At 41.1% G+C, this 26,708-nt stretch overlaps 1 protein-coding gene across 5 annotated transcripts in view; it reads left to right on the forward strand.

Annotated features, from left to right (window-relative positions):
- Positions 1-9,243: 9,243 nt before the first annotated feature.
- Positions 9,244-26,708, forward strand: part of plxnb2b (plexin b2b) — a 117,587-nt gene continuing 100,122 nt past the window's right edge. For 2 of the 5 annotated variants that reach the window (XM_030136282.1, XM_030136283.1), the window contains exon 1: positions 9,244-9,741. The gene's annotated coding sequence lies outside the window, so the exon portion shown is untranslated. The remainder of the gene's footprint in view (positions 9,742-26,708) is intronic. The other 3 variants (XM_030136285.1, XM_030136280.1, XM_030136284.1) reach the window with 3 other exon arrangements.

A 26,708-nucleotide genomic window follows, 5' to 3' on the forward strand; every position in this document is an offset into this window, starting at 1 on the left:
AATGGCCCCGGCAAAGCCCAGACCTGAGTCCGATCAAACATCTGTGGGCTGATCTGAAGAAGGCTGTGCACAGGAGATGCCCCCACAGTCTGACAGATTTGGAGCAGTTTTATAAAGAAGAGTGGGCAAATAGGGCCACATCAAGAAATGCCATGCTGAAAGACTCCTACCCAAACAGGCTGAGTGCGGTAATAAAAGCCAAAGATGCAGCAACGAAGTACTAGTTTAAGAGTGTGTATTTATGTATTTATGCAACCGGGTTATTGTAAGTTTTTTTTTTAATAAAAAATATTGTTTTTCCATTGACTTGTACAGGTTTTAGGTCTCATTAATGGTGGAAGAAGTTTTGAAATGATTTATCTTGGTCTCATTATTTTACATCACAAAAACCTGGCATTTGAACAGGGGTGTGTAGACTTTTTATATCCACTGTATACATTATTTAAACCAGTGGTTCCCAGCCTTTTTTGGCTTGTGACCCCATTTTAACATAACAAATTTCTGGTGACCCCCAGACATTCAAAACAGAGACTTTTTTTTTTTTTTTTTTGCTAAAATCAATTTGTTTTTGATCATGTAATAGTTTGCTATACTATATTGCAAATAAACATTAATTTTAGACAATATTTAGTCTGTATATTGTATATTACTATGGACGGAGGCAGAAAAGCCAGGTGTAGATTACTGCACAAAGTGAGAATTTTATTTTCCTTGGTCTGAATATGTACAGTCAGTCCAGCTTGGATTTACAAGGCTGACAAATAATACTGAACAAACAAGAACTCAAACTATGAATTATGAAAGAGCTGCAGCATCCACAAGTACCACAGTGCTTCAGTTTCAGCTTCAGAGTTTGTCATATCTTGTGACTGTCTCTCTGAACTCACCATATATTTTTCATTATTATTATTATTATTATTATTATTATTATTGTTTTTTTTTTTTTTTTTTCATCCATTACTAAAAATTTCAGACGACCCCATTTGAATTCCAGGTGACCCCACGTAGGGTCCTGACCCCAAGGATGAAAAACACTGATTTAAACCTAACTTTATATAAATAGCAAATTTCTTTTTTCTCTTTATTTTCAGCCTGTGTTAGTTTTCTTTGTATTTGCTGCTGCTGATGGTAGGATCAATAAACTATTATCTTATCTTATTATTGCTGGTTTACCTTATTCTATGTTCTTATACGCTTATTTTTGCTCGCATGAAATTATGTATTCCATTCAAGTGGGTACTGTTATTTTCACATTGTGAACGTTCTATTTTTTAAATTATGCATGAGGGTCGTTGCTGTTACTGCTCTATTGTATTGATAAAAACTGGTGTTCATATTGTTTTAATAGGCTTGATATTAATGCTGTAGTTGACATAATCAGCAATAGTTAAGTACAGCATATAAAATCTGCTATTCCATATTTATTCATCTCAATAAAATGCCTCTACTGTCCTTTCTCTCCCCCACAGTCTCTGCTTTCTTGCCTGTTTTTCTCTTTCTCCGAGTCCAGACCTCTATGATTTTGACAGGCGGTGACTGGCACTCCAACCTGTCCACTTTATGTTTGTTGTTTATCCCTGCTCTTCTTTTATCTCTGTTCTTTCCACTCACCCCCAGCCACTTGAGGCAGATGGCCACCCATCCTAAGCCTGGCTGCTTCAGAGGTGTCTTTCCATCTCACTATCACCAAATGTTTGTTTGGTTTCTCTCTGTAAGCTCTAGATCCAAACCCCCAACCCCCCTGATGTACAAGCCCTTGAGGTCATTTTTGTTAAATTTGGAGATATATATATGAAACTGAATTTATATCAACTGATCGGATTAACCTCTGTCTGGCTGTGAAAAGGATGCTTTGACAGGTGATACTGGTCTTATTGTGCAAAACAAATTGAATGTGTCATTGACTTTTCTGGTTTATTACATCTGATAGAAAGACATGATTTTGAGTATTCCTGTGATTAAAAATGCAAGCTAAGATGATTATTTGGTTATTATTATTAGGTTAGGTATACCTATTGTGTACCAATTACTCATATTTTCATGACCTAATGTCATCATTTCATTTAAAACCGTTTCTTAAACTATTAGTGTTTTACCAATACAATAGAAAATAAACCATATGTTTCCACATGGATTGTAAAGCACACAAAAGAGAAATAGAAAAATATTGTACAGTATGCAGTATGCTCAGAATATGAAAAGATAGCTAATGACGGTAAAACTGGGATGTGGTTGGATATTGTACATGTATTCTGAGGCCTCATTACTCACCTGTGCATGGCAGACGATGTGACACAAGCTGTAATTTCACTCTGTGGATATTAGGGACCTTTCGCTTGTTGTGAAGCTTCAGTGGGATAATGCAGGTGCTTTTGGGTGCTCAGCAGATAAGTATTGGCGTGCCAGGTGTTAAAGCTGCCTGGGTTGACACATTAGACAGGGATTTGCTCCTGCCAGAATGTCAGGCCAATGAGGCTCATAGAGGTAGGCTTGGATCACTGTCAGGGACAGGTAAGTACGCAGATAAGGGGATTACACCATGTTTGCACCAAGTAATCTCAAATGAATCCTGCCAGCCTCTGTTTCATCCTCACCTGGAAAGCCCAAAATTTTCTTCCCTCAAAGTAAGAAACATATTACATGAGTTCCATTCTCAAAATGATCCTTTTAACCTGGCTTAAACGAATGTGAGGACACATTGGTTTACGGTCATTTAACAACTGTGACAGTAATAATCTCCCTTAATTCTCTGCGGGAGGCACCTGATTACTTTTCTATTAGCGTTTTTCCTTTATCACCAGCTCTGCCCAGCCATGCGTTGTGCTGGTGTTACAGTCACCTGGGCCAATACCTTAAATGGGATCTGGTTTGGTGGTCGCTCACTGCAAAGCTTAGACTTGACCTGTTGAACAAATAGGGCTCTGTGTGAGCAGTTAAAGTCCCTTTGGACCATGCCTCTCCCCGCTGGTAGGCAGAGAGATGAAAATAGAGTGTAACAGATGGCTTAGCTGTTTCCGCCATTCAGCACAGGCTGCTGGGCAGCCCACATAATACCATGCCATCCAAAAGGGGCTCAGTGGGCAGTCGAAAGTCTTCAACATGCTGAGAGCTATTTCCCTCCAAACCATCAATCACAGGGCTCAAGAAAGAGAGGGGGAAAAAAATCAATGTCATACTTGGGTCATGATCTAATATCTTACACAATATTGAACAGCTTACAGCAGATAAGTGCGACTGTTTTGGTTTGGGGAAATGTGAGCTTGTCAGTAAAGCTTATAGATGTGTTTTTGTGTACTAGGCTGATGTATGATAGACCACAGAGTGCATCTTCCTCTTATAATCATGTATTTACACAATCAGTCAAGGACATACACCATCTCTGAATTACTGATCAGTTATAACAAGACTAGATGTAGTGATTGTGTGTGCATGCAATTGTGTGTGTTTGGTTGTATACAGACCTCCGTGTAATCTGGGCTACATCACATCAGCCTGGTTAAAGACATTTATTGATGCCGAGAGTCCCTCTGTTCTCTCTCAGAGTGGGGCCACCTGGACAATTCAGGATGAGGTGAGCAAACTGTGATTAGATTTTGTTATGAGCAGAAAGAGGAAAACAATGACATTTTTCTTGGGTAAAGTGACAGCTTAGCCAGTGCAAGGGGACATCTGATAAGAGAAGACAAATGTCGCTCATGGTGAATTTTTGCTTTCTCACTAAACTTCAAGGTCAAACACACAATCTCGCATCAGTATTTCAGTTTAACTTCACAGTGTCACAGACAAACACATATTGCAAATACGTCAATATAGAAGGGACTCTAACCGTATCCCTGAACATCAATATTCTGATTTAAATATTCTTCATTTCTGTCTCTGACAAAGAAATGCAGACACATGCTCACAGACTGTTTCACACCAGCCCACACACTGCTGCCACCCTGCTATTCCCAGCTTGTGGTTATTCCCAGACTGAGTCAGAATGGCACCATAAGCCGTCTGTCCGTTTTCTGCCAAACCTGATGTCTCCCCGTCAAATGTGCCGTTGCGCAGGATCTGAGCTGCATATACAGTATCCATACAGCTGAGCCATTCTCACATCCTCCCTTCTCTGTGTAATTACATATAAGTCATATTGACAGCTGGAGGCACACTTAGCTAGGTCAGGGAGGCATTCAAATCAAAGTGTTCCTTGTGCTTTAAATAACCTTCCTGTCTCCCTGTTGAGTCTTTATTCACACATTTTTCATTCACCATCATGACAGTTTCCTGTGTCTGTGAACTGTTCCATCTGTTATCTCTGCATCTTTAGGTTTGCAGCTGTGGTATATCTGGCCACCTTAACCTGAAGATACAAGAGCAGTTATGATAAATAATGACAGTGAATTAATATAGCTCAGCAGCAAGCAGTTCCCAGTGAATGAAAAAAAGGAAACATAAGTCAGCTGTATCAGTGAAAAATGGGAAAAAAACAACAACAACAAAAAAGACTCCATATTTCACATGATTTCTTATAGAACATATTATCTTTGGCAGATCCAGGGTTGGTAATGGCTCTCTGATATGCTTCGATGTCCTAATGACCTCACTAATGAAGCATGTTATTAACACCTATTTACTTGCACTTTATGCACATCATTGAAACTGTGAACCATGTTGCCCATGAAATGACTGAAAAAAGACACAATAAGATGTACATTACAACCCATGACAAGTATCAGCTACATGTAACACAATACATAAAGTGTGCCCCAAAATGAACTCTTAAGATGAGTTTTAGTATAGTATACTGCATATATATATATATATATATATATATATATATATATATATATATATATATATATATATATACACACACACACACACACACACACACACACACACATACATACTGGAGCAAGTAATGTAAATCTCATTTTCTGTAAATTATATACTTAAGATGATGATTCATTTGCATTACATTATCATACATATTCTTGCACATTAACTGAATACACATTAAATGAGCGGATGTGAAAAATAGCAAACTCACAGGTTAAGCCTAATTAATAATTTAATCATTGATGAAACAGTTCCAGCTTCTGTCAACAGAGGGCAATCTATCCACATGGGAAACTTAACTATCCAAACCTTGAATCTGATATGACCACTACATCACGGACAACTGAGATGCTGTATAATAAATTACATTGTATAATGTGTTAATAGTCAGAAATTTACAGCCCGGACCAGCTGAGGGACGCTGTGTGACAAATGGTAGCGTTTGACACCAGCATGATAACAGATCATCACTATTCAAGCAATATAAAGGCAAGCTGCAGGAAGGTATAGGTGCATTGATCAAAATGTCATCACAGTCAGGCTATCTACTGGAACAAAGTGAACTTTCCATTCCACTTTAGTGAATTTAGAGAGCTTAGACTTGGCCTTTCCTGGGTACCGACATCCCCTGGGCTAGCATGTTCCAAGACTCAGCAGCCTCATTACTCTGTAGACAAACAGGTTTGGACATATTGAACTCAGACCCAAAACAACCCATCTCTACCCAGCCACTTTCCACTCTACCAGCTCTATTTGTGATTGGGGAATGTTTGCCTCTCCCACTCTGTCTCCGGGTGTCTGTTTGCCTGACACTTGTCTGGCTTGGCCTACTTTCGCCTTGATCTCATCAGTCAATGTGAGGACCTGTGAAGGCCATCTCCCCATCTTGCTCTGTGAATCTCTGCCAGCTTTGTGCCTGTGTCAGCAGTTAGGGACTGACTCACACCCACACAAGTCTCCGGTCTTTTCCTCTAGGGCTCACTGGGCAAAGGGAGCACATCTCCCCAAACAGACAGCCTCATCTGCATGCCTAAAAATCACTCTTAAAATGATCCGCGGCCATGCAACAGGGAATGCTATAGAGCTACAAAACTCCAGGCTCTCTGGCAAAAATATGCTATTCATGCAACATCTTGGTTGATGATAGCGCCAATCAGACTTGAAGTAGCACTTACACACATATGGAGCCCATCTGAAATCAAAGTAGTTAACTTTTCACCCTTACATGAACGTGTCAAGAATGTTTCTTACAGGAAACGACTGAAACAAATGGCTGAATCAGTGGTTCTTACGTATTCACAAGGCAACGACATAATGTTTCACTTTACAGAACTTGAACAGCTCAAAGAGCTGCAAAATTATACATTTTGTGATGAACGATTCAGCAGTAAAGGTACAGTGAGCAGACCAATAATTTGTGTTATAATGACTTCTAATATGGCTCTTGTAGGGACATAGTCAAATGGGGCTCAGAGGAATTTAAATAAATGAGGAGTGGATCCTTTTGAAAATATTTTTAAACCAAGCAATGGCCCCAGAATCCCTTTCCACACTAATCTGTATTCATTTGCGTGAAATGCCACTGGTTTATTTCTGTATTATATTGTTGTTGTTGTTTTTTAGACAGCAAAAGTGCAATTAACATCATTACATTCCAGTCGCTTAAAATATAACAGATGAGTTGCCATACAGTTTACAGTGAGAGCTAATTCCCAGTTATTGCCCTTAGGTGAGCTTTTGAATGAGTAACAATTTATAGTGTGGAAAGAACAATAGATTATCATTTACATAACTGCTGCAGTTCAACATAAAAGTTAGAGTTATGAGACAAAAACAGAGGAATTACTGTAATGATTGAAACCTTAAGGGATCAATTCACAGATGTTAGATATAAGAAAGACAGGGTTAGTGTACTATTTAAAGCTTCTAGTGGTAGTCACATGCAGGATCTGGTTGTATTTGGCTGCATGTTTGATGACACTGAGGATTCCACTGCACTTGATGTTAAAGACGAAAACCAGCAAAATAAGAGAAAATGCAGCAACAATTTGTTATATAGAGGTTTTAACCCTCAAATACCTAAACAACAACAAGCAACCAAAAACGTCTACATATCTAAAATGTTTAAGAGCTTTACAACCATTAATCCTAAGTATGAATAATTCAAATAAAATTCAGTGTCTCAGCTTTTCAGTGGCATTAGAAATGACCCATTTGGATGTTCAGAGACTCCGTAATGAACATGGAAACACTGTCATCTTCTGCAACACTATTTCACAAGTAAAACCCATAGAGTTTGACAAATAACAGTGGTTACATTTAGCTTGTTTTTACATTCGCTTAATGATATATTTTGCTAAGAAGTTTTTCCTGTTTTCTCTGTTTTTGAATTTACTCTGAACTTCTGAACATCTAAGTATTTGGGTGCTATTCTGTTCTATTCTATTCTGAACTTCTGAACATCTACATGACCAGCAATAAAATAGAGAAAAATATCTGATTTTCACTGGAAAATACTAAATTAAGAGGATAGTAGTATAATAAATGTTGATAAATTACATTGGAATGGTTAAATATGGACAAAATGCCACAAAAATAGTTTCAGTCTTTCCAGGTCTTTACTTGTTAAGAATATAGGATAGTTTGAGTAAATACTGACCAGGAAACTTTAGTTTGTAATAAATCAACAAGTAAATAACCTTCTTCCATGAAAGCAAGGGGATGTTGGCAGGACATTGAAAAAAAGAACAGAAAAATGTTGTTTGTGGCTATAAATAGGCTTTTTGTAGACTAATGAAGATGGGGGAGCTCTGTTGGTTCAGACCAATGTTTCTCAAACTGTGGGGCAGGCCCCTAGGGGAGGCGCGAAGGCTTGCTAGGGGGGTCATGGGATCTCTCCTGGGTGTTTTTTTCCCTTCAGGTTAGAACATGTAGCTGGTGGAACTAATGTTTTAGTGTTGGAGCACCCTGGACTCCTTTTAGGGACATACAACAAACAAATCTACTGCTATGGTGATCCGTCACTAGACTAGACAAAGAGTTTAGGTTTGGAGAATGGACATGAATTTGACTGGAAAAGAAAACTGTGCAATGTTTCTGTATTTGCACAGTTTGTACATTTTGCACTTTAATGTTCTGAGATGAGCAATGTAAATGGGCTCATTGCAGCAAATGATATTAACACAGTGTTTTTCAACCTTGGGGTCAGGACCCCACATGGGGTCGCCTGGAATTCAAATGGGGTTGCCTGAAATTTCTAGTAATTGATAAAAAATTAAAAACTTACTAATAAAAAATTACATTACATAGCCTAAATGTTGCCTAAAATTAATGTTTATTTGCAACAGATTATAGCAAACTATTACCACGACCAAAAACAAATTAATTTTAGCAAATAAAATGTCTCCATTTTGAATGTCTGGGGGTTTCTAATAATTTATTAAAAAAGATTTTAAAATTAAAACGTACTAATAAAAATTTAAATTATATAGTCTAAATGTTGTCTAAAATTAACGTTTATTTGCAACATAGTATAGCAAACTATTACATGATCAAAAACAAATTAATCCCCCCCCCCCCCCCAAAAAAAAAAAAAAAAAAAGAAAAAAGAAAAAAGTCCTCTTTTGGATGTCTGGGGTCACCAGAAATTTGTGATGTTAAAATGAGGTCAGGGGCCAAAAAAGGTTGGGAACCACTGTATTAACATATTCATCTTTGTTACCAACATTTGTTTGTTGTTCTAAAGAAAGTAACTTTATTGTCAAAGTTATAAGATAACTGCGCATTTCCTGTTTTTATTTGGAAAAATATTGTCTTAGGGAGTAGTCTTGTTGAGTTTATTTGTATTGTTCAATCAAAAATCATATTTTTTCTTATTGATTGTTTGTTATTTTTTAATTTGCACTACAAATTATTCAAAGAAAAGTAAAACGCACTGTTACAATATAGATGTTTCTTTCAATAAAAGTTATAATTGCACCACTGTTATAATGTTGGGGTTGAGGAGGGCCTGGAGATTTTGCGTCCTTCAAAGGAGGGCTCGAGAGAAAAATATTGAGAACCACTGGTTCAGACACACTTTTAACCCATTTACAGAAATCCTCCTGACATGCCTTGTGCTGACCTGGATCCGCCCCCTGAAGTCCCTCTTGGCTCTGGACCACACTTGGGAACCACCGCGTCGGGTTGTTGATCCGCTGCTCCCGCCGCTTGCGGAAATATGTGAGCGCGTCGGCGAACAGACGATACAACTTGTTCCCCGCCCCCCCTCCCCTCCTCTCTTCTCTCTCCTCTCCTCTCCTCTCCTCTCCTCTCCTCTCCTCCCTCCCTCCCTCTAAAGCCTACTACTTTAACGCTTGTTGTGTCCTCGGTGCCGGCGGTGAGTGTAAAGTGGGAGGGGAATAATTCCTCTCCGTACCCGCTCGCGTCTGTCCTCCTTCAGTGCGCGCGTCTCTTTCTCTCCCTCCCTCCCCTTTCCTCTCCTTTTCCTCCCCACAACCTCCCGTTTCCAACGCGATGACAGTCAAGGCGAACGCGTGAGCGGATCCCACAGGTGTGTTGCTGCCAACTGCGCCGCGGCTCCAGGAGACGCACACGCACTTACGCACACACACAAATACGCACACCTGGAATTACCATGTGACTCGGCACCTGGGCGTGGAGAAAGTCCCCGATAAGCAGAGACTCTTTTGTTAAGGAGTTGCCCGTGTCGCCTTTCAGCAGGAATTGACAATTCAGTCAACCAAGTAGCCCGTTTTTCCACGGAATAGTGCCTTTCTGAAACCCTCACTTGACGCGTGAGGTGAGTAAAATGTGAACTTATATACGGACTTCATTCTTTTTCGTAATTTCATCAGAGGAGTTCTTCAGTATCGGGACTGTACGCGTTTGTTCAACTCCTCGCTCTTTTCCTCCAAGGTGAGTTCCGGGGAAGCTGGTGTATCCCGTTAAAGTGGGCTTATTGGGTCTATACGCTCGAGCGTTTATCCATATCCGTTCCAAAGCCGGTTAAACGTGAGCGCCAAGTTTTGATAGTCTAAAATACGCCCTATCGATATGGCATTGGAGCAGAAGTCGGACAGGAAGACCATTCCTTGCCCTCTAATAACACCGCTGTTCAGTCATGGCACTGTTTATTTACAGCTGTGGTCGAGGTAGTCGGGAGCGTTTCTATTTCCCAGATTTCTTATAAATAATAAACGACTAACAAGGCATGCCATCTTAATCCCCAAACTGTTTGACAACAATCAGGCTGGAGCTTCCGTATGGAATAATGTGCCTGTGTTTCCTGTAGCCTCCAGCACGTTGTGAAATAGTTGGAAGCGCTTCTAGGTATGGTTGTAGTCTTTGCAGGGTACAAACTTGTTCTGTGAAACTCAACAGCTGTGTAGTAGGAGTGCGGGGGAAAAAAGCCCCCCCTCCCCTCCCCTTGCACATGCTCATCCTCAGAGCATGCATTTATTTCATCAGGACCATTGCAGCCACAGCATCTGGCCGGTCACCTCACAAGGAGCTGTCTGTCCACGCAACACAAGTAATTTCAGTGAGAAATGGGCATGAGGGCTGCGTTCCTCACCTCTGGATAGTGGGCTGTACATCAGCAGCTGAGGGGACAGAAGTTGTAGTGAGCATTGCTTCCTATTTGTTTTTCTTTTTTTCTCTTTCTTGTCTGTCTTGTGAGGAGAACTAGGGGGACAGAAGCTCCATTCATGTCCCTGTTGAATCTCCTGTGCAGTTCTGTCGGTCTGTATCTCTCAGTCCCTGGCGCGGCCCTCAACAGACCACTGTACTGCCTTGTCTTTCTAAATCGTCCTTTTATCCACAGCCCTGCCATCTTCCGCCCCATGTGCACAGACGTACTGTACATAGGACGCTCCATCTCCTGGGGATTAGTGCCATTAAATAACATTATACAAACTGTCTCATAGTGGGAATGGATTAGTCCAGGCAAAAGGCCCGTAGAGACAGGATAGACTGCCACTGTCGCTGCTGGTTGTAGTTGTAGCTGGAGGGGGGATGGAGATGGGGATCAGCCTCTAGTCTCCTGACTGAGCAAGGATGGTTTTCCAATAGGCACCATCTGCTCACATGGACACACACAAGCAATTGAAAACCAGGCTACTTCCTTGTCCTTCCCTTCTCTCCTCTACCCCTCTTGCTTCTTCCTCTCACTCTCTGCCCCACAATGTTTCATTCAGAGTTTATCTTTTCCACTCTGAATAAATAGAGACACCTTATCTGTGCAAAGGAGAGTGGTGATAAATGTTTTCTCCTGCTCCCCGCAAGGGTGAAAAAGACAAGCGTACCACACTTCTTCATCATAGATGCTCTTTTCTGGGCAAGTGAATAGGAGACATTTCTCATTCAGGTCAGGTTAGTGTTTCAGGTTTCTGCAAAACAATCCCAAAAGCTGAATGCAAGCTCACACTCTGTATTACAAGGGAAACAGAAAAAATAACAAACACAGAATGCATTTCTATCACTTTTCTTCCTCTTACTTTTTTTTTGCATAATAGTCTGCCGGCTCTGAAAATGAAACTCTGTGGTATCATCCACTCTGCGTATTTCTGGATCCAGTAAAATAGTCTCTGACCAAATGAGAAAGTGAGGAGCTGAATTATTGTTTGCAGTTAAGCTTTTAGGCTACATGTTTTGGTTGAAATGAAGTTCCTCCTGTCCTTTTTACTGTTGCACAGTTTTTCCTCATATCATTTAAAACTATGTTGCTCCTGGAACCACATGCTACATTTTAGCAAATGTTGCAATATTTTTGAGGTCAAATGAATTTGAACCCAAACCCGGTCTCTTTTGTTTCCTTTGCATTGGATTACTGACTTCTGTCATTTTCATTTTGAAAATAAAACCATAATCCCCACAAGCAACAAGCAATCCCATGCCTCCTGTCTGCAGCCTACAAATAGAAACTGCACTAAACAGGACTAAACTAACTAATACACCAAGAATGTATATATATCAGGCTCAGTACTCGAATTTGAAGTACAAATTAATCTCCTATTCCGTGTTGCTACAAAAATCAGCAAAAACAGGATGTAATCTAAATATTTATCAGAGCTGATACTCTACTTTCACTTTGAAAGCAAACTGTCATGCAATGTTTGACCAACCTTTCCACTGAAAATAGCCTGGAATTTGTAAACTTGTTGGTCATAAAATAGGTGTGGTCAACATGAGAACAAACCATATGCAATACCCCGTACCTTGTCCTTATCTAACGTACACACAGCATTCAGGAGAGTGTGGGCAGATGCGTGAAGGGCGTGTCAGTGTGGCATTAGACGGCTGAAGAATCTGGGGAATAGAGATTTCCTTCAGATTTGAGATAGGCTTGCCTTTTCATGTCTGAGGATTATCCTATGATGAAGGGACGTCATGCTGAGGTGGATTTCTGATCTTATCTCCGCTGGGTTTTACAGCTACCACCCTTGCCCTTGGACGTCGTGGCCTTGTCTTAAACTCTCCCCTTGGTAGCTTCCCTCTCTATACCCCCTCAGCAGTCTGTATTTTTATGTTGTCTTGTTTGTACCTCACACACTAAACTCCTGAAGCCGTTGCCACTCCACACACTTCCCCTCTCTTATGATCAGAGATAACAAAACGGATAAGTGACAGACCTTGGAGGTGTGATCATGCTAATTCTCAGACTTATTCCCTTAGTGGCAGGCCAAGAGATGGGTTCGGCGGCAGTTTGACATCACATTACATGCCCTACCACTGCACTTTATTTCATGTAGCTTGACATTTGTTGCTGTTCAGGGTTCCAGCAGGTCTGTCTGCAGGCTACTAAGTCAGGCACTTCACCCCAAAACATTAGAGTGAAGTTCAGCTCTGCGGGGGTGTAGTTTTACTTATGAAACAACCTTGACACTTTTTCAACCCACACTGTCTTTCATCTCTTGACTGTGCTGACCACACCGTGCACTCAACCCAATGCACCTGACTTTTTTGTCCACACCAGTACTACCTCATGCTGGTTTACTCACACTTGCGCAACTTTCCTTTTGCTCTTACTTTTACCTGCTTGGTTATTCCCCACAATTCCTGTGTTCAGCATATGGCGTAAGAGAACATAATGAATATTATAAACATGCTAACACTACTGAAATAGATAAATGATTCATGACGGAAGGGAGAAGCCGTAATTGCTCAGTTGAGAGGGTGTGGGCAAGATGTGCTGCACGAGAATTAAGCCAACTTAATATTAGAAAAAAGAGCGAGGAGAAGAGAGGGAGAAACTTAACTCAATACAAGCTTTAGAGAAGTGGGTTCTGTTTGAAAAACATGACGTGAATATCTTTTCAGAAGGCGTACTGGGAAAACAGCAGTGTAGACTGTTGACAGCCTTGAGGTTGCATAGCTGAGGACTGAACACCAGTGATGGAAATACAATATAGACATCTCATCACACACCTCCCATGGCAGGTGAACTGACAGGCTGACACAGATGTATAGTATCACAGGAGCCTCTGATGTTACCTGCTCACCAAGGCCACGTCAAGCAGCCCACCTACTCGGGGCACTGGCTAAAGTTCACACCCACTGAAAGCACAAACAGACACGTATCTGAAAACTCATCAGCAGTGAAGAGAGTCAGGGGTCACCTTCATTCATATCTTGGGAAATCTCAGGCAGATGCTTTCTTTTCAAGGCTTGTATTGGCAGTAGAAAAGAGAGCAGGGAGCTAATTTATTTTGTGGTTTGGTAATTGAGCCTGGCGAGGAGTGCTATCTAAATGCACTAACATTTAAACACTTCAGGGGGAAGTTGGTGTCTGTTTGAATCAGCCCAATGTGACGGACGATGTTTAGTCCAGCTCTCTTGCTGTATGATGAAAATCCAAGTCACAGCCAAGATGGGCTGGTGCTTCATTTCTGTGTAAATTGCGTGTGCCTCTACAGGATTTGGCAGTTTACAGATACATCTTTGTCAGTCAGATTTGGGTTTGAAATGGACTCGTACTTACATAAGCTGAGAAATAATGGAAATTGCGCGAACCACTTATTCCACCTGTAATGCATTTTCACCACACTTTTTATTCGTGACTGAGAGTTGCTCTGTGTTGAGTGCCATTTAATCCTTGATAAGGCACCAGAGGGTACAATTCATTTTTATCCATGTGAGTCATTTCACAGTTAATCCTCAAACTGACCAATTTACTCTCGCCAAGATCATTTTTAATTATCACCTCTGCTTTACAGCTAATATGACATCCAGCTGGTTTATGTTAATATGGTGGTTGCCGTTTGAGAATCAGTCTTCCGCTTTCCCCCTTTTTTTTTGCATGCATACTGGGCGATTAATTATGAAGTACTGAATGAGAGCCCCAGCCAGGATGGGTGGGTGACAGATGCATGAAGGGTCAGTGCACTGGCAGCAGCTGGAGATGAAGGTCACACCAACCTGAGAGAGCGAAGTGGGAAGATAATGTGGCAAACTGAGGGAGACATAGAGGGATAGTCTGTGTGGATGTAACTTTATAGAAAAGATGAATGAAGCACCTCATGGATCAAGGAAGTAACTCACTTCCAGAGTGCGTGATCCTCATGTTTAAAATATGGTGTTTTTTAAAATATATACACAATCTCATTTTATGTGGAAAAACAAATTGAAAAATTGGTGAACTCATTACGTTAACATCTAGGATTTCCATACAGCCAGGGCTGGATGTTTTGTTAATGTATTCATACTTTTTTATTTATTGAAAACAAGCCTGTTTCAGATGACCTGCCAGGTTTTTGCCTGCTAGAGTCCCCTGATTTACAGTTTTAAGTTGTTTAAAATCCTGTATTCTGTGAAAATATAGCAGGTGTGTTGCACTAGCACTTTATTTAATCTGATGTTTACTTAGTTTTCAATAAAGATATTCATTTTGGGGTATTTGAATTTCACCATTGATATTTCAGAACACAGAATAATGAAGAATTACATTTACATACAAGAAATGACATAAAATCATTTGGCAGAATGAGCTCCAAAATAGCTATATTAGATTTTGAGGAAACATATGCTGTCCTTATTATCTCTGGCATCTGCTGAAATCTGCTGGCAGCTGGAAGTGGACATGGGGATGGCAGCTCTGCAAGAGTTTGGGTGTCTGTCTCTTGGTTGTCTGTTTCAATCAAAATCTGAAGTCCTGAAAGGTTTCAAGGCGGAGAGATGAGTTGTTGTACGTACCTGAGCTTGTCATTGTGAAGCTTGTGGCACCTGGCCTCAAACGTCTTCTTTATCACACAGCTACTACTGGCCTTATATCTTAAAATATCAATATAATGGCAAAGTGAATTTAATTAAAATGTATAGCAGATAGGCCTCTTCTTCCTTATACTGTCCAGATCTAAATCCACAATCTTTTTTTTTATCTCTTTGGAATAATACAATATATCGACAAGGCTGTCTGCCTTTATTACAATTTTGTAATGAAATGGCATTATGAAAATGGTATCATTTTTCGTCGGTATCATGTCCTTGTTTCTGTTAAATGAGGTGGGTAGTGTGGCCTTTCAGTAGCCTATGATCCAAGAGGGACCTATTAAAATCTGTTCATACAGCAATTGTAAAAGTTACTGAGAATCTAGTTAAATGCCATTGGCTCTGTTGCGTCTCATCTGTAAACTGACAGACCATTTTACTGCGGCGGTAGTCTAGGAAGCAGTAATAATACTGCCAAAGATACTGCTTTAACCTTAGTGACTGACATTTCCTAGTGACTACCAGTCACTAAAATTTGTGATATACTGTCTGAGCTGAGATTTTCTTAGGCAACAGGAAAGAACAATGAAATTTTTATTGCTGTCTATGGGGAAATCAGCCGTTCAACTTAAAAGGAGGACTCAGCAGGGAAATAAATGAGTAGATTATAAATATACAAATACCATTTGGAAGCAAACTAGTAAAATTGAAGTAAATGGCAACTGTGAGAAAAAACAGTAAAAAAAAAAAAAAACAACAAAACTGCAATTTGTAACTGAACTTGGTCATGCTGTGTTTTGTAGGGAGTAAGCATGAGTCAGGCCTTTACCTTTGGTCATGACCTTGTTGAGTTGAATAATTGTGGACAACTGGAGATGAGCCTGTAGCGTGGTGTACCTGTTTTGTTTTATGGTGATATACTGGAAATTTAGCTAAACCTCATGAGCCAGTTATGACCCGTGTGCTGCTGTGTGACTAACTCCTGCCTTTGTGTTTATAACTTCCTGTTTACGTTAAAGCCTCCATCTCTGTACACACATTTCCATTTCACTCCATCAGCAGAACAGACTCTCTTTATCTGCTCTTTTGCGCTTCATAACTTTTTTCTTTTTCCTTTTGAGTCTTTAAAAAAAATTCTTTGTCTTCTCCCACTCTGTGTGTGTAGTCTACGTGGATATTAATCCTGGTGTTTCAAACTTGCCTGGGGCTTGAAGCTGTCGTCTGAAATGCAGATCTGTGGAGGTGTCATCATAGCTCTATGTCTTGGGTGTCTGTGCTTGCCCCCCAGCCTCACTCTCCTATTCACGCTGCCGTGATGACATGCATTATTCCTCACTGACTCATCTGGCCAGACTCAAAGCTGCCCAGTTTTGGTTTCCTCCTCACCTTCTTCAGCGAAAAAAGGAAGTTTGTAGATGTTTTATGCCTGCGTCTGCAAATCAAGTAGACATGATATCTGCAATCTCTCCCCCCAGTCATATGATAGTCGTGCGGATAATGTGGATTTCGTGCATGGTTTATTATGCCCTGTGACACACTGTTTCCCAGAGTTCCCCTTTTCACAGCTCAGTGTTTACAGTTTCTCCACACTTGGTTTTCAGTCTCTAACTAAAGCAAATGATAGACCTAGGAAAAATGACATCAGAGTCTCAGCCACATGCCTCTGTAAGAATGCCTAAATATTTACAAGCCCTCGTAACACATGCTAGCCTACCACTCAGCCACCCACTTGTAAGTTTTAAACTGGGCTCTGTGGTTGTTTCCTCCTGCGTAAGCTACGTCTATTCTACGTCCTGTCTCACTGATCCCACATCATTGATCCCTCCACGGAGCCACGCTCTTTAATTACAGTCATTAGCTAGAGTAGATCTGCTTCTTGGGGTTAGAGAACCTTATTACCAGGACCTTTTCTCTTTCCTCTCCACACAGCAAACAACCTAATGCTGCTTGCTAGTGCGCTCTCAGGAAAAAAAAAAAAAGAGCAGCTACAATGTTTATAGAAACTCACTGCCAAATTGGATCTCTGTATCAGTCTCACCAGTATAAATTTTCCTTTTTTTTGCGCCTCCTTTTTTCAGTCGAACATGGAGGAGAGGTGCTCAGTATTCGAGTAACAAACAGAAGCAAAGTGGGGTGTAAGAAGCTATGTCATTGTGCCGCTGCTTGTTTATTGGTGGACCCTTGCTCTCCTCAATGACCAGGAAAAAGTAGCTATTTATCCAGCACTCCAGACCTCCATTAGGATCTCTCTGCAGTCTTTCCAGTTGTGATCTACAGTACACTCCCACTGACATGTCTCGCCTTCTCCCTTTAGCAGGAGCCTTTATTTTTAACCAGGTCCTGTTCTGTTTCACTTCCAGTCTCTGTTTGTGTCTGCTATCGGGATGTCATCATACATTCTTCTGCTATGTTGTTGAATTAGTCATATGGAACCAGTCTCTTCTTTGGCTAATGAAGGAAAAAAAAAAAAAAAGAACCCACATCTTGCTCCCATTGGGTCTTTATGTGTCTCTCCACCTTCAGACTTGAAAACAAAATATTTTCTTCCTCAAGCAGCATGCTAAAACCACACATCTGTTTGTTACATAAGTTATGAACAAGATACTTAATTATAGAAAAACCAGAAGGATTATTAAACACCCTGCATGTTCAAGTGTTTTCTTACTACACTGGAAATGCTTTTAAGCTGTAAATATATGTTTCATTTACAGACCACTTTACACCTGCAGCATCTGTGTGTCTTTGTCCAGAAAATATCAATATATGCCTTTTGGCTCTAGTGCATAACCATAAATCTATGTCAGTCTTTTAATCTTATCAGTAAGATGATGTGATGCTACATAGCTCAGACACAGAGCAACATGACCTGACTACAGATGGATTTTACTATGTTAAAACAATTCTTGGTAATATTATCAGAATTACTCTACGGCCAAGTGCAATATCCCCACTGTGAGAATAGAAATGGAATATTGGGTGTATTTCCACAAACATATTTAATAGGACTGGCCCAGATGACTTTTGAGGGCTCTGGTCCATTGCCAGTTGTTGACAGCCAATATTGGAAGCTTTGTGGTGATTAAAAATTTGAGGGTTTTAACACAGCGTATGCCCTACTAAGAGAGTGATGCATATGACAGGCACTATTCACACTTCTATCTTTGATCACGGCCTCAACAATCCAACATAGAGCTTGGTAATGTGGGCAGATGAGGGGGATTTATAATTTTAATCTATTGTTTTGTGGCTGCATCAAGTGAAGACAAAGCTCGACTCAAACCTTTTTTTTTTTAGTAAAATTATATGCTGTATATGACAGGAGAAACACATCCACAATTAATATAGCCTACTACAGGAAGCAAACAGGTTGTATGGTGAAATTCTGTTAAGCAAGACAGTTGGTTCTACAGGGCTATAATCAGACTTTGCAATTTAACTCTAATTTTTTTTTTATCAGTTTCAGAAAGCAAAACTTTGATTAATTTGTTATAGTGCTCAGCCCTAACCTGACATACATTTAAATAATACATAACATGAAAAAGTGAAAGGTAAAGATAATAAGGCAGAACACAGAATAGACCAAAAGATGAGGGGTCTTCAAAAAGTTTGTGGAAAAAGAACATAGCGTTGACATGTCTTAAATCACATGGTCCTCAGTTTTACACAGATGGACTTCAAGGCGGGTATCAATGCTAGCATAAGTGTATTGACCTAGATGGAGCATATTGAAAAGTAAAGGTCATAACTTAAACTGTTTTTTCCCCAACTACCCTTTCTCCACAAACTTTCTGAAGCCCCTTCGTATTCCTGCTAGCCAAGTCATAGTAATACTCAGCTAGTGGGCTGAAGGGGACACTCCCATATTGACAGATAGGTTGTGTGTGACAGGATGCAGCACTCTTTTTCAGTTTAAAAAGCAGCTTAACAAAAATTGTCTAGTGGTGAGTTCTACAGGATTGTGCTATATTTCTCCACAAAACAATTAAAAAAAAAAAAAAAGATTTCATTATTAGAATTTACAACTACATTCTAATCTGCCAAACAGGTCTTTGAATGGTCGAACATTTGGGTTTGGCCCTAATATTTAGTGCACATTTTGAAATGTTACATTCGAAAATGTTTACTTGAACAGTAATATTGGTGAAGAAAAAAAAACTTTGAGTATTTGATTTTTTTCTTAAGTAAGGCTGCATTTGCCTTACTTGGAAAAGGAGAAAAGTGTTTTACAAGGGAAGCAATGAACATTTGACTCGCATGATTAATCAGCTGACTTAAAAGGATTTCTGTCATCTTCCAAGATATTCCAATGGTGTGAAAACATGTTTGGTAGTACAACAGATTGTGTAGATGAATGATGAGTCCACAATATTTCTTGGTGTCTTCTGTGTGAAAAAGACATGACGGCTATTTCAGATGGAGAAGAGCAACAGAATGCTCTACTACTTCTACTCTGTTCTAGAGCCTGACCGATGTGGGATTTTTGGGGCTGATACCGATATTGGGGGCTGAAAAAGCTAATATCCAATATATTGGCTGATATATGAAATAAGAACATCGATATACACAGGATGTAATAGTCTTATATTAGATAATGGCGGACATGTGACTTAACAGTTGCATCTTTGGTTATTTTTACAAAGATAATTTACACAACTTTAAAACGCTGTATAATCATCTTATATTAGACTAGTATGTGACCTGTGGCAAACCACGGGTTGTAGATGTGGTTGTTTTTATGCTGGGGAAAGCAGACTTTTGGGAAAAGATTTGAGTCTGTATTTTATAAGTAGTGACTAGGGCTGGGCGATAAAATGATTACGATATATATCGCAATATAACTTTTTCTCAATAGCAGTATGAGACATGCTTGATACAATTTCAATAGAATTCATTTTTCTATTTTTTGTTTAACAGACATAAGAGCAGCCAATCATAATTAAGTAGCGTCGCACTGAACCAATCATGCTAGAGCTACGTCAGGTTAGGTTGATGCACACAGGACAGGTGTCAGAGCAGCCGCAGCACACACGCTAATGTTTGAGCTGCAGCGGGAGGTAATGAATGTTCCCTCAGAAGAAAATGTGACTGAAAACTTGAGCGACGGGTTACTGAAAAGTAGGGTGTGAACCGTTTGGGTTCAGGGCTTTCAACACAATACAGAGGTGAACCGAACGAATACATGTAGACTGTGTGAAGAATGAAAACACTCACCATGGTTAAGTTGGAAAGCGATTCACAGATTTGCATTTCAGGGCTCAATAGATCATTGGTCTATAATCATTGAGACACAAATGACAGCTCTATGCAGCTTTGGTAACACAGAGAGGCTACTACCACCCTGTTTTCATCCAAACAAACGGTCCTTAACGATCAGTAGATGGCATTGCTTTGAAAGTGGAGCCAGTTAGTGAGCCCTAGTTTAGGAACTGTCTGCAAAGTGCTAATCAGAAAATTTCTACATATTTAAAATTCAATAACTTTGCTTCTTCTACTACTACTAGAGAAATGGCACCAGATTTATCTCACACACCCATGAACCCCTTCTGCACACACTACGCCACTCAGATTGGGCAAATATCATCCACAGAATAGCGAAAATATAATATGAGGTACATCTCTGTATTTAAATGGGCCAATGGGGGGGGGGGGGTAGCGGTCTGTGACTGTTAATACATCGGTTACATATTGACTGATGTTGATTAATCAGTGATACGCTATAGTTAATCAGTCAGGCTCTACTTTGTTCATTTGGACTGTGTGTATTATATCCTACATGTTCAACTTTTGATGACAAAACACAGCCTAGTTTATTTGCTCCAAGCCAATTTATGGTACCGCACATTTTTCTTTTTTCTAACTTTTCAAAAGTTTGCTTCAAACTTGCGGGACAGTCCTCATTCTGCAAATTATGTACACCAGACATAAGGTAGTACACTTGTTTTCATGAAAATAAATACATGCAAAAGTTACCATTACACTGCAGTTGTGGCTAATATTACAATTGCTGTGTGATAACATACAAAAATGTCTGTCTACTTCTGGAATTTGTGAAACACCATTGAGACAGTGATGAAGTTGAAATGGTGTTGTGTAAAGCTTTCAGGTGCCAGAGCATCATGACAGAACAGGCCAACCTTTGTCTTGTGGCAATCCCCTCATGTTGGCTGTTGCTGATGTTGGCAGCAGAATCCAGACTAAGTGGGGCCCTATACTTCAGTGCAATATTAGCAGCAACAGACGACCACCCCTGGAGCTCAGACAAATAAAAATCCCATTTCCTCTCTTTCTATTGGTGGTATTAAGAGCTGAGGATTGTGTTGTAGCCAGAGTGCCAATGAAAAAGCCACTCAGTGTGTGAGCAGTTAAAGCCCTCTCAGCGCAGCAAGGGTGAGGCCTTCCTTCTGTATGCATCACCCCAGCTAGCTTGATCGATTCACTGTTTGCTATGTCTTGTCTAAGTGCAAGCTCACACTGCCCACTCCACCCATAGAAAATAATTCAGACTTCAACCACTGCAGCCTACTTCTCCAAGGCTTCCCCAATACACGTGTACACATAGACACACAAATTTATACAAGTATAGTGAGTCCACATGCAGTCTGTCTTTCAGCCTAAGGGAGCTGGACAGCCCAGGCATGGATCCATGAATTCCTCATAACACAATCTGTTGGCTGATCAATAATTCAATTCTATCTGTGAGCAAGCATGTCTGGATCCAATCTCACCTGCACCTCCCTCGGTCTTCTCTTAACAAGGTGGGTGTTGTGTCCTTGACTTGGCCTCAGTTTGTGTGTGTTTGGTTCAGTGTGTCCTTGTGTGCTGATTAGCTGGCTTTAGTTAGTTCTCAGGCAGTGCCTGTTCTAGTCCATCCTTGTGTATCCACTTCCCCTGTGCATGTGTGTACACGCATGAGAGCCTTTGGCCATTGTGGATTACAGAGCATTCATTATTTCAGCTATGTACATCTCTTGTGTCTTTGTATCCACAGCAGTGTGTCTATGTATAAGTGGCCGTGTACAGTTGGCAGTTGATGTGTGCGTGTGTCTCAGCTTATGCATGATCTGTCTTTCTCTCCAGGCAGCTAGACGAATCAAAGGGATGGATCTCATTAAAAGGTATAGAGCCTGTGGAGAGGTCAGCGGCTAAGTCTTCTGATTAGTGGGCTTCTACGAACTGCCTGAGTGCTGTGTTTGGCAGGGGCAGCTGCCATAGTGGGGTCCCTTCAATGCTGTGCTTCTCATCCCTGGCCAGCCCACACCTGGGACTGTGTGCCGAGAACTCCTTTTCACCACAAGCCTCAGCATCATCTGACCGGGTCAAGGACAGCACACAGAGGCATGGATTTACCCCTAGTTCCATCATCTGGACTGCTGTGTCTTCCTTACTTTTTATCTCAGCTTAATGGGCTGCCCGTTTCCAGTTCAGTTTTTATCCCTCTTTGAGTGTTTTATCAAAGGCCACATTCAGTTTCCATCCCAGAGACAGCCTCTCTCACTGCATATCAAGCTGCACCAATAGCCTGTCGCACTGCTTTCTGGCTCGTTAGTAACTCGTTCCCTGGCCCAGACTCCTATCAAAGCCAGTGACCATGAACCAGGATGACTTTCAGCCAAGGGCAAAGTATGTGTTTGAGACAAAGACGGGACACATCTGAAGGTTGCCTGACTTTGGACAGTTTCTCCCTTTCCTCTGGATAGTCTTTCTTTTTGCTCTCCCTGTTTCGTCCCCTGTGTGCCTCTCAGTTTAATGCCCTTCCAGATAAAACAACGCCAGTAAACTTCCTCTTTGTTTCTCTCTCTCCTTTTCTCACTGATAACCACGCTATCTAAAAGTAGGGCCTGGCAGCACTCCCTGTCTATTCACTCCCCACTCCACCCCTCACCTCCCCTTCCTCTCTCGGTATGTTAGAATGTATTGTATGTAATCAGTAGATGGGGAAGAGGGTGTTTTTCTTTTTTCTCCTTTCTTTTCTGGGCCCGCCAGAGGAACAGGCAGCAGTAGTGATTGTGGATGGAGGGCGCATATCTGCTGACTGTCACTTCCATTAAGCGTGCTGTCCTAAACCGCCTTCCCTACATGCCCAGACCCGGTTCTCTGTAAGCCAAGGTCCCCTTTTGTTCAGTGTCCAGCCTCTCTCTTCCACAAACCCCCTACCCCAAAGATATGCTATAGTAATTACAGAGCATAGAGGAGTTGGATCTTTTTGCAGCCTAGTTTTGTTGCCACACAGTTTGTCAGGAGTTTCTTTTTTTTCTGTCAGTTGGTATATCTGTTGGTAGAAATTTTTGCCATCAATTTCCCCTGATAGCAAAGCGGAGTGAAATCACAACGGTCCATACACTGCTCTCCCTCTGTCCCTCCCAGGCACAATCAATTAATAAAGCTTGACATTTATTGGAGAAAACAAATGAAAATGCTTACTTGGGGATTGCCTCATATGCAAGCTATTCTCCTATTATTGTTTGTTTACGTATCATTGGATGTCCTGATCCCTGGACAGCAACGCTGCCAAAAACTGAGGCCTCGGAGGAATTCAGTTCGCTGTGCAAGTGCCTTTTCTAAAGGGCAGTGCCGTGCCTCTGGTTGTCAAAGTCTGTTTAGCAGAATAATCAGGACTTTAATTAACAAACATCAGTTCAGAATATCAATTATAGTTTTCCTTTATCTGCAGTCATGTCACAGTAAAAACAATTAAGACTGATTTTGAGTGGCTATTGTGTGCAGATGGTGATAAATCTGTACTTTTTGCTTATAAGTCACATTTTTTTCCTGATAAATAAGTCTCCCTTCTGCCCTCCAGCCTCATTTGTGAGAGTTGTCTTTATTTAGCCTGTAGTAATGAGTAGCTTAAAACTCCTCCTTCCTTTTAAATATTGTGTGTTCAAGTCAGTCTTTGAGTGTGTTCTGTTGAAGGGTTAGGACAGTGTGTTTTCAGAGGGCCTTAGGGGCTGGGTAGCATTTTCTTTCAGTGTCATCCTAGTCCAGACATGTTCCTCGTTCTGGTATGATAAACATCTCCACGGCACTCGCTCAAACTAGAACTGAGCCTTTCTGGCACAATATCACCTCTGCACACATTAGATTCAGTCACACCTCAATACACATTCACATGTAATGCTTTTGCTTGCTTCCTTGCTTTCTGTTTATCTTATTCTCATTGTCAAACACTCACACAAACACCCTAAACTCTCCCGCAAGTCTCAGAATAGCTAGTTCTGGGGTTCCTTTTCTTTTCTGGCGAGGGGTAATGACATGGTTGTGGCTTTCAGTGAGGTTTCCATGAAACAATACATCTGCTGCACAACTGCACCTTTCTGAGTGTTTGTGTGGGGTTAGTGAAGTGTGTGTTGTCATCTGGAGGTGTGCCATCAGCCTACAGTCATGCAGTCATCACCTTAAGCATCCCATTGGGGCACTGAACAGTGTTTTGTTTTCACCTCATCTCTATTTTAGTGCTTTTTTTCTCCTTCCTAGTCTGGTTGAAACAGTCATGTTTTTACTTCTTACCCATGTTTGGAAATAATTTGCCATGCTTGATTGTCGGTGAGACATGACTAGAGTTTGGTTCTCTTCCAGTTTCTGCAGAGTTGTTTGCATTTGCTTGTTGGCCCATCCAGTGTGGGTAAAGGGTGCAGTGGAACCAATTATAGCAATGGGTTTTGTGCGCAGTAAGCGTAGCGTGGCACTAGTGTGTGTGTGTGTGTGTGTGTGTGTGTGTGTGTGTGCACGTGCGTGTGTGCGTGTGTGTGTGTGTGTGTGATGGGTTTTTAATGGGACTGAGCCACAGTCACAGATGTAAAGGCTTGTTGTTTTTGGTGATTGCAATGGTCAGTATGCAATAGGTGGACCAGCAGAGTATAATCCACTTGAATCTGTGACTGATTGTTAAGATCAAGTACCACTCATTGCCAGATGGTTTCACACTAGTATTCTAAATGACTTGTTTTTGGGGATTTCTAATTGAATTGTGAGTCACATTGACGCTATTTTTACAAATCAAAATGAGAAGACTGAGATCAAATAGGCGCAGCTTCTGTTGAGGTTCAGTGCCTGGTGCTTTCATGAGTTAGTTACATTGCTCATAGGCTTTGTTTAGTAGTTAGATTGAGGCAGAGGAAGTGGGAGAAAGAGAATTAAATATCCCTCAGTTTTCATTTCTCAGTCACATAATTGGTGTGCTTGTTGTTTGCTTACTCACAGTTTGGGTTGAAAGCAGAGAGTCATCCCTTAGAAAGTCTTCTCAGGATGTTATCTCCTAAGTAATGAAAGTGCCCCTTCTTCCCTGCGTTTGGAGCCACTCTGATCCTCCTTCTGGCTGAGGGCTGTATGGTAAATGATATGGCTAGGACCATTAGCTAGATCTTTGTCCATTCATACCACTGCCTCCTCCTGATAGCTTAAGTGTTTTCTGCTTATTAACCATACTGTCATATGGTTTTTTGTGAGAATGCACATTAATCTAAATGCATAGCAGTACATTAAAATTCTTTCCGGCAGCACACATTAAACCACAAGAGGCTTGATCAGCTGAGAAATGAATAAGAGAAAGCCATTGCACTAGTTTTTGCTTAGCTCAGTGTAGGCTATCGAAGAAGTGATTTGTATTCGTGTTGCCTTGCAGTCCCCTGTTTGCAGTAGCCAATCTGGACAGGGGGTTGTTATCAGAGGGCCTTGAATGAAACAGCTGCCTAGCACTCTTCACTACAGCTCCGTTCAAGTCCTTCTACGCCTTTTGAAAATGTCATGTTCTGCCCGTTGTGTCAGACACAGTGCTTGCTAATGGCTCCTGGCCCTGATCCAACCTTATCCCACATTCTGAACCTGGCTTTGGTTGCATCAGGCCCCTGTCACAACTAGGAGACTTACCTTGATCATGCCAACCAGCAGCCAGCTGCAGTTGGGGAAGCAGTCCACCATGGTTGAGGCATTAGCTCAGCCCCGTAGACGGCACCGAGAGGCTATGGCTAGCACCTGCCACCAGTAACACACTAATATTTAGTGATGAGAGGGGTTCATAAAAACCCTGTGGGTAAGCCACAATAGGTTTTTCACTTCACAAACTTAGCATAGTCACACTGAAATGGCTCTTCCTACTGTTTTGGTTCTGCCCTCTCCCTGCCCTTGACTTGGGGAGCTGCTATTGAAATCAACTGCACGTACAGACTTGTCAGCCTCATGTAGCCAGTAGCAGCCCACGTACATCACCCTTATCTGTGATGTCACATGCTTCCTCCCCTGTCTATGCCTGTCTGAGCCAGGTCATAAGCCACCCTCTCCAAGCCCCCTCCCTAGATCTGTCTGTTTGGATGTAATGCAGTCTAAGCTTTTTGTTTAGAAGGGCATTAGGCTATATTTCTAAGCATGGGTGCTCTGTCATCCAGACCTGGCAATGGCTGCTCCAGATGGGTGATTAGTTACTACTGTGTGTTTGTGTCTTTGAGACGGTGTGAGGGAGCCTCTGTTGTTTGTATGTGACCCAAGATCGGTGTGATTACAAGGGGATGAGACCGACAGCCTAAATGAAGATAAAATACTGGTGCTTGTATTGCTTTCTGTCATGTGCTTCAGTATGTGTATGCGTCCATGTGTATTTGTGTGGCTCTGTGTGTTTCATCTAATAGCTATCATCCCTCCCTGTAGTCGCATTCCCAATGCAATCTCATCTCTAACTCTGACTC

The sequence above is a fragment of the Sphaeramia orbicularis genome, chromosome 6, assembly GCF_902148855.1.
Source record: "Sphaeramia orbicularis chromosome 6, fSphaOr1.1, whole genome shotgun sequence".
Taxonomy (NCBI): Eukaryota; Metazoa; Chordata; class Actinopteri; order Kurtiformes; family Apogonidae; genus Sphaeramia; species Sphaeramia orbicularis.